Source organism: Lycorma delicatula, chromosome 2, assembly GCF_047948215.1.
Source record: "Lycorma delicatula isolate Av1 chromosome 2, ASM4794821v1, whole genome shotgun sequence".
NCBI classification, from domain to species: domain Eukaryota; kingdom Metazoa; phylum Arthropoda; class Insecta; order Hemiptera; family Fulgoridae; genus Lycorma; species Lycorma delicatula.
The window spans coordinates 15,716,340-15,730,842 of NC_134456.1; the positions used below are offsets into that span (position 1 = coordinate 15,716,340).

General features: G+C 33.6%; 1 pseudogene; it reads left to right on the forward strand.

Moving 5' to 3' along the window:
• Positions 1 to 11,843, forward strand: part of LOC142320493 (heat shock 70 kDa protein 4-like) — a 33,966-nt pseudogene extending 22,123 nt beyond the window's left edge.
• Positions 11,844 to 14,503: the final 2,660 nt, after the last annotated feature.

A 14,503-nucleotide genomic window follows, 5' to 3' on the forward strand; every position in this document is an offset into this window, starting at 1 on the left:
CCCAAATTTATCACTATCTTCTATAATATTTTCATACAAACTGTGTGCTTTTATTTTTTTAGTTAAAATGTTGAATACAGTTTTTTCAAGCATTTGAATCTATTATTAATCTGTCAAAAGATTTTTTTACATTGCTTGTCTTAAATATATTGTTATTCCCAGTGTAGCCTTTGACTTGTGCCCGTATCAATTCTATCAGGTTAAAATTCTCATATTTCATATGCGTGTTACTGTTAATTTTCTTTTCTTAACCAGGGTTTTCACCCCAGTTGAAAAATCGTTCATAACGCATAATCTTTATCCACCCATACATCTCCAAATTAACCCAAGTTTCATGTAGATAATAAATTATCTTACCCTCCCATGATTTTCATGTTCATTCAATTAAGAATTACTTTTTCTGGAATGAAATAAAAATTTATTTGATTTTAAACACGATGTAACATGCCTCTAGAAAAATTTGGCAAGAAAGCTTGTTATTGAAATAAAATGAACTTTTTTCTGATAGCGGTGTTAGTAAAATCATCCAACTTTTCCATTTTCACACACATTCAAGTCTTTTTAGGGTAAATATGTTTTACAATCAATTTTTTGTTTATTACATTAAAAATTGTTCTTTCATTGACCCCTGTTACACTACTTGCATGTCAAAAATCTCACGTATGTGACCTCTTATTTTATTATAATTAATATTAATTTTTAGAAAAAAATTAGTTCCGATTGTTAAATATTTATAAATTTACTTGTGTTACAGTGCAAGATGATTGCTAGTGATAGGCAGGAAAAGGAAAGAGTCGATACTAGAAATGCTTTGGAAGAGTACATTTATGAATTACGTGGAGAATTAAGTACAGAGCCTTGTACAGAACTGAGTGGAAGACCAGCTTTATGTCAGTTTGTTAAAGAGCCCGACCATAAATCTCTAATACAACAATTAGATCAGTTAGAAAATTGGTTGTATGAGGATGGTGACAACTGTAATAGACAGACTTATGCTGAAAAACTAGCCGCTTTGAAGAATGTGGGTGAACCTATTAAAATGAGGCAACAAGAGTTTGAACAACGACCTACGGCATTTAATGAACTGGCACAAAGCATTCAACAGGCACAAACTGTTGTTGAACAATATAAGGCTGGGTCTAAATTTTACAGTCGCCTCGCCGATTCGGATATTGCGAAAGTGCAACAGTCTGTAGATTTAGCCCTGAAATGGCTTGAAGATAAAAGACAAGAACTTGCTGCTTGTCCATTAACTGAAAATCCTCCAGTTGTTGCAGCACAGATTCGTCAGGAGAAAATTGTAAGTAGTTTGTATATGTTTTTATTTATGATGTAGAATCTGTTTTAAATAGCTGTTTAAAATATGATAGTTTTATATCATAATACTTTAACTATGGTAATATTATTATAGTTCAAAAATATTTTTATATTCTTTTTTGATGTTATAATTTTGTTGAAAATTTTCTGGTCTAGTTTCTATTTTGGTACATCTTTTTATGGCAAAAAACAATTCTGCGAACACAGGTAATGATGTTTATGTGCCAGATATTACAAGTGACACTAAAGTAAGATGGTGGTGCCATTCATTTTGAGAAGGGTGAATGAATGATGAATGTAGCTCCTGGCCATTGAATGCTAACTGGCATACACAATGAAAAACATCTTGCAGTGCATGAATATTTGCAGCGTTAAGAAAATGAACATGTTGAAGTACATTGTTAACCCCAGATGAGACCTGGATTTCTTATTTGATGAACATTGAGACAAAGCAGTGGTTGACGTGATGATCGCTTCATTTATCTCCTACATTGAGAAGAAGTTCAAACAAGAACATTTAGTATAAAAAGCTTCTGTGAATGCTGATGTGTATTGTGAAACATTACAATTTTTGGAAGAGCTATAAAAAATGACATGAGGATGCACTGCCATGGATTTTGTTTTTGCATGACAATGCCTGACCAGCAAATCAAGGTAGTGAGACGATCGGAAAATATTCAGTCATTCATCATATAGGTCTGTCTTCCCAGCAATTATTTTCTTTTTCTTCACCAGTGGCTTGCATTCCAAATGTTTGACGATGATGACGAATTGAAAAATGACAGTTTTGGTTTAAGTTACCGGCAGTGGAAATTCTTGAGGGAATGAAGAGGCTTGTGAAATGCTATGAAAATGTGTTGAAGTTGAAAGCAGCTATGTAGGAAAGTAGTGTATAAATGTAGTTTTTATGCATAAGTAATAAATTTGGTACATAGAGTTCAGTTTATTTCAGAACTGACCTTAATTTAAAAAACAGGCTTCATAGTTAGTTTTAAAAATAGATTTTTCTGAAAAAAGAAGATAAGTATCTAGAATACAGAATTTTATATTTCTGGTAGTTATTCAAACATGTCGAATGTTAGAAATACATTTTTGGAATCAAATTTTATTTTGAAAACTGTAGTTAATAAAATTGCAAAATATAACACTAAAATGAAAGTAACACTTTAGAAGAGTTCGTGTGTGACATTAAATATTATAATATATGTATATATATATTACAATAATTAATCACGAAGTTCTCCTTGGACTTTCATAACCTATTCTGCTTATGAAAATAATGGAAAAGGTTTATAATAAACATTCATCCTAAAATGCTTCGTTAGAGAGTTATAGCTAGTGATATATTTTGCTAGGATTTCAGTTATCCTGGTGAAACAAGGTAATAAAATTTTTAGGATGTTAACCTAAGGGCCAGTGATTTCTTATGGTTTTTGACCTGAAATATTGAATGAAATAGGACCCAGAATCGTATCTGGAAAGTCGTATCGGGAAATTGGGAGTGAAAACTAATAAATTAGGTTAAAAAACCCCTGTTTTTTGTGTTAAATGAATAATAAACACATAAAACTTTAAACAAAACTTGTAGAGAATTTAATCCTAAACAAAGTTGTGTAAGATAAGCTGAATGAAACAAAGAAAAGTTAGAAAAAATTTGAAACTAAAACCAAATACTTTTTTGTGATGTGAAAAATTTGTAAAAAGAAAATTTACTGTTAAAGATGAAAAAAAACTGGAAATTACACAATTGTAAAATAAAAATAAATAATAAAAGATTGCTTAGATAATTTTTTTTATTAAGGTCAGAAATACAATAAATGAATTTGAAAAATTATTATTTCAAAGTTGTCAATAACAGCTGATCAGCAGTGCACAATACTATATTAATGTACCTTACAGAATGATTTAAACACTAAGTATTCAAAATAAGTTTTTCGAATCGCAAGATTTCACAACTCGCTTGAAGTTTTACAATCTTTGGGAAACAAGTTCTACATAGTATTCATATCAGCTATAAACGGTCTGTCCAACACGACACTGTTATTGATGAAATTATTATTGATGCAGTTCAGCCGCAGTCCAAGTGTTGGAACACCTGGTGTGTTCCAACACCTGGACTGCGCTTGATGGTTTTGCACTTGATGGACGCTTAAAAAACAAGATTTATCCTTGTCATAAACAGCTAGTTGCAGAACTCCACTTCGCAAGAAGCAGTGGAATGCAAATTGACAATTCTACAACAAGTATGTTTTGTTTATTGTCAAGGCGCTTGTGCAATGAGCATACATGCACAGAAGTAAGTCCTAATGAAACTGTGGAAGGTAATTTTCCATACAGATTTAGCATCAATGTATAGGTGTGGCCTTCTTTACAATCAGCTGTTTGGGTCGTTAATTTTACGTGGCTGCTTAAATGCTGAGGTATATATACACTTCCTTTAAGAATTACTACAGCTTCTTGAAGTTTCTCTAGTGATGAATGTGAAATATACTTCCAGCACAACGGTGCATCTCCTCACTTGTGCTGTTTCTACTCGCTTAAATCATCATTTCCCTGAAAAATGTTTGGGTTGTGGAGGTCCATATTCCTGGCCACCAAGATAACCTGATCTAATGACTTTAGATTTGTGTGTGTGTGGTTGGATGAAAAATATTGTATAAAAAACAAAAATATATTCTTGTGAGTGAATTAATTGTCCACATTATGGATGCACTGAGCAACTTGAGCCCTAAAGAACTAAAAAGAGCGACAAAAGCAGTACCAAATGGTGCCAAGAAAGTTATTGAGAAATAGCAGGTTGATTATTGAATATTTTATTATAAACTGGTATATATAATACACTTAGGTCTCGTCTACTTGTAAATAAAATTTGTATTGTTCTGACTTTCTGCGTTTTATTTAACTTTTCTTACACAATTTCATTTTGTTTAGGATTAAATTCTACAAGTTTTGTTTAAAAGTTTTATCTGTTTATTATACCCATTTAACAAAATTATTGTACGTCAAACATAAAAAACAGGGGTTTTTTATCCCAATTTATTGGTTCCCCCCAGATTTCTCAAAAATGCTGCATATACGGTTTTATCTTATTTGAACCTATTTATACAGGCCCTATTTTATTTGCAATTTTAAGATGATAAACCATAAGAAATCACTAATTCAGCCCCTTAATTATTTTCCTAAAAATTTCATTAACTCATTTCGCTGGGGTAGCTGAAATCAGAGTGAAATCTTTCATTAGCCATAACTTAGCATTTTAGGATATATGTTTACATGAACTTTTTCCATTATTTTCATGAGTAGAAAGATTCTGAAAGTCCCAGGAGAGAGCTTCATGGTATATTCTGTATATATGGGGTATTTGAATCATAATGGTGTCAGTCCACTGCCATTTGTCATAAAATAGTATTTTGCATTTGCTGCCCTAAAAAACTCAACACAACTTAAGCCCATGTTATAAAAAATTACATTAATTTTTTTTTTTAATTTCTAAAAGCGATTAAATTAATTTTGACAGTTACAACAGTATATTTGTAAATATTTACTTGAGAAAATAAATAGTACATTCAGATTTTTAGAAACTTAAATTTTTTATTAATTACTATAACATTACATTCAGTTAAAGAAGTTAATTTTTGTTTAAATATATAGTAGATTAATTTACAAAATATATATAAAAATATATAGTAAACTATTGTTTAATTAAAAAAATATGTAGTAAAAAATATAAAAATCATTTCAATATTAAGCAAAAAAGTAACATAATTGTTGACCAGTTTCAAACTTCCTTTACAAGCTTCTGATCCCCTTGAAGAAGAGTGGTTGAATGGTGGAATATATTTCAATTAATATTTCTTTCTGGTAGTTTATCACGCATGGACCATTGTAATGATTTTCTTGTTTAATGTTTGCCAAACTTTTTGATTGACCATCTTTGTTGAATTTAATATTCAACTTGCTCGAAGGGTTGGGAGTGTCTTCATCTAATGTCTATTTATAGAAGATTGAGGGAGCGGGTTCTCTTGTTTATAACAGTCATTTTATTTTAAACCAATTTACAGCTTTTATGAAGTTGTCTTCCTGCATTTTCAAAGGAGTGTGTTTGTTGTCTCCTGGGGGTCTGAATTATGTTATACTAACAATTTGGAATATAGATAATTTTATGTCGAGAAGCTTCCTCATTTAGGCCAAAGTCTGAATCATTCAAAAGATAAGTGGCCAGTTACCATAAACTTATGGTCAATTATTTCTATTGTAGTTGACTTTTTTTTGTTATTAGTGTTGCAAAGAAATGCCATTTACATACCCCCCACAAGTGGGGGAGTGTCGGACTTGCACGCGTTCGGCTAGATGTTATTTAGAGCCTATGTGTCCCTGCATCCTACAGATTATAACACTGTTTCTCCCCACCTGAGGTCCGGTTAAGCATAGCACAACCTCAGGGGTGCCTTCGAGCTTGGGAGGCAAGAGTCCCAGTACCTCATTACCATCACCCATCTGCAGAAGTGCAGATGAACGATGGCTCTGCAGAGGGCTGTCTTTCAACCCTTTGCTGTCTGGTCCAAATCTTCACCTGGTCCCAGGATGTTTTTCATGTCTTATCTCATCCTAATTCTCCCTTGGGGTCTTCGGTCACTCATAAGAACATTCCACCTCAGTGAGCTGTCCCCTCCCTATCGATGCTACCTGTGATGTTCCCTCCTACCTGCCGCTATCCTTGTGCTGAAATATTTTATCACTAATAATCATGTCGCCGCCCCTCCTTGTTCTTAGCTTGTAGCAATAGTTTTTTTAATGCCTTCCAGTTATTTTCAGTGGCCAGAATAAATGACACTAGGCCTTCCAGAATTAACGTCTATACCAGATTGCATACGCCAGGGGTGCCATTCTTTGAACATGGAAATTGTGTGCTCAGTGTCCACCCGCTGCAAAACATACAGCAGGGGGAATCACACCTGCCAAATCTGTGGAGATAAAATTCAAAGGTGCCATGTCCAGTGAGCATCTGTGTAACAAAGTAGTTAATCTCTCTATGCTTAATCTTAATCTCTCGTTAATCTCTTCCTCCAGGTATCTCTAACAATTGCATCAACCTCAGACTTTTCCATGCCCTTGAAGTGAAGTGTTTGCTCTTTGATTTGTAAATCGACAGGCAAAACAGAGGTCAGCACACGTGCTGCCTCATGTGATAATGTGCGGTAACTAGAAACAACACCCAACAACATTTGCTGCCACATCCCAAACTGGGGCGGTGAAAAGTAGGGCAGACATGACCATTGACATAATCGGTCTGCACTTGGATGCCCTTGAGGCTGTCCGGGTCGACATCAGCATATTTAGCATCTTCAGTTTTTCTCTGAGCTTTGGTATCTGTCCACAACAGACTAAACTTACAGGCCATGTTTATCTGCACACCCAGATAATTTATTATGTCTTTACCCTGAAGAGGCTGTCCACCGACCCTAACATTAATTCTACTAGCTTTCTGTCTACTAGTGAGAATAATGTACACACACTTCTGTGGTGCTAATTCTAGACAGTAATCTTGCATCCATGTTGCAATCGCAGCTAAGGCAGTATTGTTGTCTCCTCCAAATCAGCCTTTGTTCTGCTGCTCACCAGTACAGCAAGATCGTCTGCAAAAGCCACAGTTTGTTTCTGGTGGTAACTGAAGACTAGGACACAGTCATAGACCAGTAACCATAACAAAGGTCCCAGGACTGATCCTTGGGAGGGACGCCTCTGAAAACCTGGAACTTAGTACTCTGCCCTGTGTTTCTGCCGCTATCCATCTCTCTGACAAGTATTCTGCTATTTGCCTCCGGAGATAAGCACTTATGCCCTTAGTCATCAATGCTGACATAATCGCATCTCAAGTACAAATGTCCAGCAATATCATCATGGGCATTCTCCTTGTCTGCTGCGTCCCTTGCTTAGCAGAGATGGCCCAAGTCACAACTTTCTGCAAAGTTTGCAGCATTGACCTGCCTTGCTAAAACCCATATTCCACCACCCGCTTCTTCTACAGTTATAAGTTGTTATATAATAGGGGATGCAAACATTCTTTTGATCGCCTTGCCCATATTATTTATGTGATAAAGTGGCCGGTAATCAATGTTGGCTTCATTTTCTGTATGTTTTGGTAAAAATACCTATCTCTAGTCTTTCCAACATCTTGGAATACATTTATGCTCTAGCTCGTAGTTAGTGATGTCAGTCATTTCCCACGGAACTTTCTTAACAAGACTTTCCTAAGGAAAGTGTCTTGATACCCTGGCAAGCGCCTGACAAGCCTTTTTGTGATTATTTGATAAGCCTGTTCCCATGGATCAATGTCTAACTTGCTACATAACTCCTTCCATTTATTGATCTTGGCCTGTTTTATCTTGTAGTTGAGCTTTTGTCGAGCAGCGATGTATCTACTTGCAGCTTTGTCTTACTCGGCGCTGTTGGCTCTTCTCATTCTCACTCTGGAGGTTCTGCTTCATCTGTGCTATTGCATCTGGCCACCAGTAAACCAAATAAAACCTACCAGCAGGTCTTGGCAACAATGCTATCTATCTCCTGGAGTATAAGGTCTTGTAGAGTTCCGGCAATGTCTGCCTTCCATCACTAATTTTTCTGACCACATTTGAAACAACTGCTGACACCTGCTTTTGAGTCAGTCGCAGCGATTTAATACAGCCGGCCATCTTGAGCAAGGATGAATCATCTACCTCAAGCAGAGTTACCAGGTGATCACTAGCGATTCCCTCCTATACGACCCTCCAGCTGCATCTGGAGCGATCCCACTTGTTGCCCAAGATTGTTAGTTCAAGCACTGACCTGAGCCCTCTGGCTTCATACATTGGCGTGTTGTTGTTTAAACAGAAAAGACCTGCTGTCATCATAAATTCCACGAGGCTGTCACAGCACTATTAGTATATGAGCTGCCCGCTACGATGACCTTACTATTTATGTTGCCCACCAAGATAACCTTCTTGACCGACCTGGCAACAATGCCATGAAGTCTTCCCATATAAGCCTCGAACTCCGGCAAATTACAATTGGGGCTAATATATGCCCCTGTCAAAAGAAACCCAGACAACTCGACTGCTAGTATTCCTTCACCTCTGTAGAACAACTGCCATCCCCACATGCCACTAACGTTCTGGATGGCCACATTTCCTATAGCATCTGCACACCACTCACTCTTAGGAGTGGTGTATCTATTGGGCTCAATGGTGACCAAAATATCAACAAGACCCCCTTGACAGCTCCCCCGGTAATTCACGGGAGAGTATACTACGGTTTGCGTTTGACAGGATTATCCTAATCATGTCTGCCTTTGCCGCACATCATGCCTCCGGTGTGGTGTTTGAAACTGTTGCAATCTTAGCATTTATTCCCTCTTGACATTCTCTTATGTGATGATCTTTGCTGTCACAGTCGTAGCATAAATCTAATCTGTTTGGACCCCGGCACTCGAAGCTCCTGTGGCTCCAGTCCCAACATATATAACATTTGTTGCTATCTACTGTGATATAGGCCCGACAATGGACCCACCCATTCTTTAGAGAATTCAAGAGTAGTTTACTTTCTCTTTTTTTTAACAGATAGCATATTCATAAATATAAACACAGGGATAAGTTGACATATTCAATTTTATAAATATCAGTCAACATGATTCATACATATGGGCACAAGACAACGATATGACAACCCATATTTGTATCTTGAAAACTCGTTCTGTTTTTGAGGGAATGGGAATATATATATGAGCACAATAAATACAGGATGTACAAAAAAGAATATTGGGATTTTAAACCTATTTAATATCTGTTAACTTTGACTTACAGTAATGAGTCGCAAATAAAATGAAAGAGTAACTCAAACAGTTTTTCCTACCAGTCTTCAATGTGAGATCTTTCACCACATGGGCCATACCTAACCAGTTGGAGAGTTTGTCCCATTCTTTGACCAACATGTATGGAGTATGGAGTAATGAAATTAATAGCTGCTTCATTCCTCTGCCTCAAGTCGAATAGATCAGAAGGTAGACATTAGACCTTTATAAAGCCACAAAGGAAAAAATCACATAGGGGTCAGATTAAGTGACCTTTGGAGGCCTCTGCAAACAAGCTGTGTCACCAGGTCAATGACAAACAATCCAGTAGTCGGAGAAAACATTCAACCGATCTTGTACAGAGTTACGCCAGAAAGGAAAAGCATCGTCTTGTTGCCAGATAAAATTCTCTGTTCATGTATGCAGCGTATCCATATAAGCAATTTATGTTATGCTTGTTTCAGTGAAAAAGAATGTCTTGTAAAATTGCTGTCAGGACATTGCACAGAAAACATTTAATTTTGGGGAGTCCCTTTTGCATTGTAAGAATTCATGGGGATTTGAACCCCCCCCCCCCCAGATAAGGACATTATGAGTGTTAAGTTTTCACTGAACATAAAACAATGAGGAAAAAATGTCATCATTTCAATTGTAAAGTCGGCACAGCCAGTTTAGTCTATTGACCTCAAAGCCTGTTACAGCTGTAAATAGTATGGACACACATGTAAGAGATTCCTTAAAACATTCCACACTGTCATCATCAGCATTGCTAGTTCATGGCTGGGCTTTATAACAGATGTTTTAAGACCATGCAAAAATAACCCTGACACATGGAACATTTTTTTTTCAGACACCTTTGGTCATCCTATACTCTTCCATTTATACAGATATCTGGTCATTCTAAACTGATTATGCCATCAATGAATGTTATTGTCACTTGGAGAATCAATTAGACTTTCTTGGGAGTACATGTTGAACTGTAACCGTAGATTCACATTTAGTAAACTGTAAAACACCAAAGGCTTTCTGTTCATTAGTTGCCATCTTTGCTTGTAGTGCTGTCAAGCAGAAAGGTGGGGAATCAATTTTTGGCCAAGCACACAACTATAACTGTCCATTTTGCTCTTTAATTCTAGCCTTAATCAACATACTACACCTTATCCAAGAGATACTATTACAAATTAAAAACTCAATATTATTTTTTTCTATATTCAGTATTTATTTGAGAATTCTACCCATGTGAATAGCAATGTTACATCTACCTGAGAAGCAGAATGCAATGATTTTATTCATATTTAAATTTATATGATTACAATCCATCTAGTGAATAATTTTTTGGAGTGCTGTCTTACAATTTTCAATTCCTTTTATATAATTATCCTCATATATGATCGTGTCATCTGTGAAAAGGAAGTGAATGAATATAATAATAGAAGATTTTGAGGCAAATAATTAATAAGGAACAAGAAAATCAAGGGACATGGGCACTTCCTGTGGCACTCTGTTCTAAATCTTGAAGTGAGAACCTAAATTCTATATGTGTATTCTTTACAAAAAATGAAATTTCAACTATCTTGTATTTACAGTTGGTAAGGAATGACTATGACTAACCAATTTTAAGCAGCTTCTCTGATACCTTACCTACTAAGTTATCATCAGTAAGAAATGTGAAACTAAATTAAATGCTTTTCTGATCACAAAAAATTGAAAATGGGATCTTTTTGTTGCCTAACCAATTTAAAATATTTTCCAAAAACCATAAAATGACTATGTTAGTCTACTTTTTTTTTTTTTCAAAAAACCATTCTGAAATCTTATCAAAAGTTTCACTTTTTAATAAATATTAAAAGTCTTTTTTTTTTTAATTTTTCGTAATTCTTTAGAAAATGTGGACAGTAACAAAATTGATCCATAATTTTGTAAGTTAAGTATCAAACCTTTTTTTTTTAAGAAGGAAATAATACAGAAATCTTAAGACAGCTGGAAAATATACCGATCTGTAAATATTTAGTAATGATATATTTGTAAGTGGGACAATAATAATATCTACAACTTCTTTTAAAATATTGGGAGTATTTATAATTATATTTCCAGCTGAAATATAACATTATGTCTTGGGCCTACTTTTAAAAAATGTAGAAATAAGTTTGCAGAATATAAAAATTGACTGTCAGATCTTTATTTGGTGTAAGATAAATGTGAATATTAAGTTTTTAGTAAATTAAAAATTCTGCCACTGTTTATATTTTAATCATAATCAATTTATTCTCAAAAAAGTAAATAAGAATATTTTTTACCTGTATATCAAACCAGACAACTATTTTTGTATTAATACTTTCCATTCAAGAAAGGACCCTATCTTAGTTCAGTTAAATTACCTAACTTAACTGCTGTTAGTTATTTTTTCGCATTCCTTTCACCAAGTTTGGGAATCCTTACTAATTTGTTTTTTAGTTTTTCTTTGATTTAATTCTCATAGAATGTGTAGGCTATTTGAAATTTTATGTAATTTTTTTTCTTTTTTTACAGTTTATTGGCTGGAAAACAAAATTCATTGTTTCATTATGTTCAATTGGATAAATTAGAAGATGTTATGCTTTGTCCACCAGTTGGTCGGGAGACAAATCAGCCATTATTAAATCTGGTTCTAGAGAAATTTCGTTCTTCAGCTCAAACTATACACTCACTGCTACAAAATACTGTACAGTTTAAGGTACGTGACCTACTTTAATATTATATTTTTGTATAATAATTATATAGATTTTATTCTCTAGTGAGAAGAAGCTGTGTATGCATGTTTGTGTGTGTTTTCTCTAAAATGAGTGTATTATGATTTCTTGATGTACACAGTCTGTTCTACTCATTCTCATGTCTCAATTCAGATACAAAAAGGCATCAGTCAGAGTTGCTTTCTTCGTTATAGTTATGATATTCGTTATAGTCAGTCTCTATTGTAAATAGTGTGAATACTCATTTGCAGAGTATATAATCTGCATTTCATACCAATGTGAAAACAAAGTACGTTGTGTACTAATGTACTGCACTTGATTCTGTGAAAAGGTAACAGAAAACCATCTTTTACTGCTCACTTTCTCTTGGAAGGCTGGCATGGAATGCTTGTTATCTTAAGAATACGTTTGGCATTTTTTTAGTGTGATATATCTATGTTAGAGCACCTTCAATCATGCACCTACAAGACTGGTGGATCTTTTTCATTTTTATAAATTTTGCATCAATTTGATTTCTTTATAATAACACTAACGCAACAGTTTACGTAACTTTTATTTTATTGCTTTTCGTTATTCTCTATAGTTTTTTTTTTATTACAATATTTGTAAAAGACAAAATCTTTTATCTATTTGTTAATCCTTTGTTAATGACCCTATTCCCATATGTTCATAAATATTATAGGTTAATAATTTTTATAAACAACTAAAAAAATCAGCAGATGTGAGATTCATATAGTTTTTTTTTTTTAGATTCCTGTAAATATTATTATAAATAATTTTTTTTAAAAATGTCTCCTTTATTGAGTCTATGTAAAAAAAATAATAAAAGCCAAAAAAAATGAACACTTATAAAAAAGTAGTTTAATAAAAACTAAGACCTCTCAGTGATAAGATTGAAATGATCACTACAATGGTTTGTCACCACTGTTGTGATGGCACATAATACAATAAATTACTTGAACCATTCAAAAATCTTTAAATGGAGTTTTTTTTCAGAAATTTGAGGCAAGTTGGAAGCTACCATTCTTGAATTAAAGTAGGGACTCTCCTTCAAGCATCCTGATGAGGACATCAATATACTCTGTTATAAACTGCCCTTGTGAAAAGAAAGCTTACTTTAAACATCTCAGAAATTGTAGTATATATTTTTATATAACAATTTACAGCCTGATGATGGTTGTATAATTCCTCATGAGGTAGCATTTTATAATGTTGTGAAAGAAAAAGAAAATTCCAATGCAAGAATAAAATTCCAATGTCCTGTTTAATAAATCAGTGCCCATAGGTTACTATTGAAATTAATCATTGTGGGTGCAGTTTTATTCCATAATTTACATATATATTAGTGACTAATAAATGTAACAGGTTTATACCATTTAAATGTAAAAAAGTAAGTTCTTGAAATAAAAATAATACATAGCATTTATCTATGTATTTTATGTATTCTAATAATTTTCAATTATTTTTTTAATTTCTTTTAGAAGTTAAATGCTCAAGAAGTTCATGAATCCCTAATTAATAAGTCATTAGTTGTAATTAAAGAATATGGAGTATTATTTGAAGCAGAATTAGAACAAGGCAAGAAATCATCTGTGGTTTCATTAAATTTTTGGGTTGTTGGGTAAGTTATGTTAAAATTAGCTAAAAAGTAAATGTACATGTGATTGCTGTTAGATTGTATTACGTATTCATAAGAATTTATATATAAAATTATAATAAAGAAATAAATATGAATTCTCATAAAAGAATACATAAAAATTAATTGTTTGCATCAGTATGTAACTCTACACATTTTATGATAATGAATACCTGGTGTAAATTAGTTATATCAGGGATGGCAACTCTTTGCTGTGGTTCTAACGTCCTGTAATTCAGGACAAATCGAAATACAGGGTTGTCATAGACGCTTGTTGACACAGTGGGCATACTGCTGATTCAGTGACTCTAATGCAGTGGAGGTGGCTCTGGATATAGTCGTGCCCTGTCTTCATTCGAAACTGAGTAACTGCTTCACCCCTTGGAAGATCTACTGGCACTCATACCTTTTCGTCAAGTAATGATGCCCATTGCTTTTCCTTTAACTCTAGCCACCATTTCTGCTCTAACTCTCCCATGATTGATGATTTGATTAATTTGCTTGCCATCACAAAAGGTGTTAGCTTATCAGGCTTTTACTTTCTGGCACAGCCAGAAGAGTTCCTTTGGGAACTCTTCTGGAATATTCTCTTTATTAATATTTAGAAGTTAATTAATATTCTCTTTTATTCACATTATGCTCAATATCTGCAAGTTGAAAAATCATTTTCAACTTGAACAAAGCAACATCAAAAAATTACCTAATTAATTATAAAAAAAGATGTGATAGAATCTGTTTACTTATTAAGATGCAATATGTTAAGTGTTATGATATACTTATAAAAAATAATTAAAAAACAAATCATAATTCTGAAGGCACTGATAAAAATTATATTTATGAACACTTTGAATAGAGATGTAGAAAATTCAGCCTTTTTAAATGTTTTTTAAGTTATTATTAAAAAAAAAAAATTAACAGTAAATTGCTTTTAGAAAATCTTTTAATTTTACTTTAATAAACTGGTGGGAAGATTTTTTTAAAATGGTTTAGTAACTT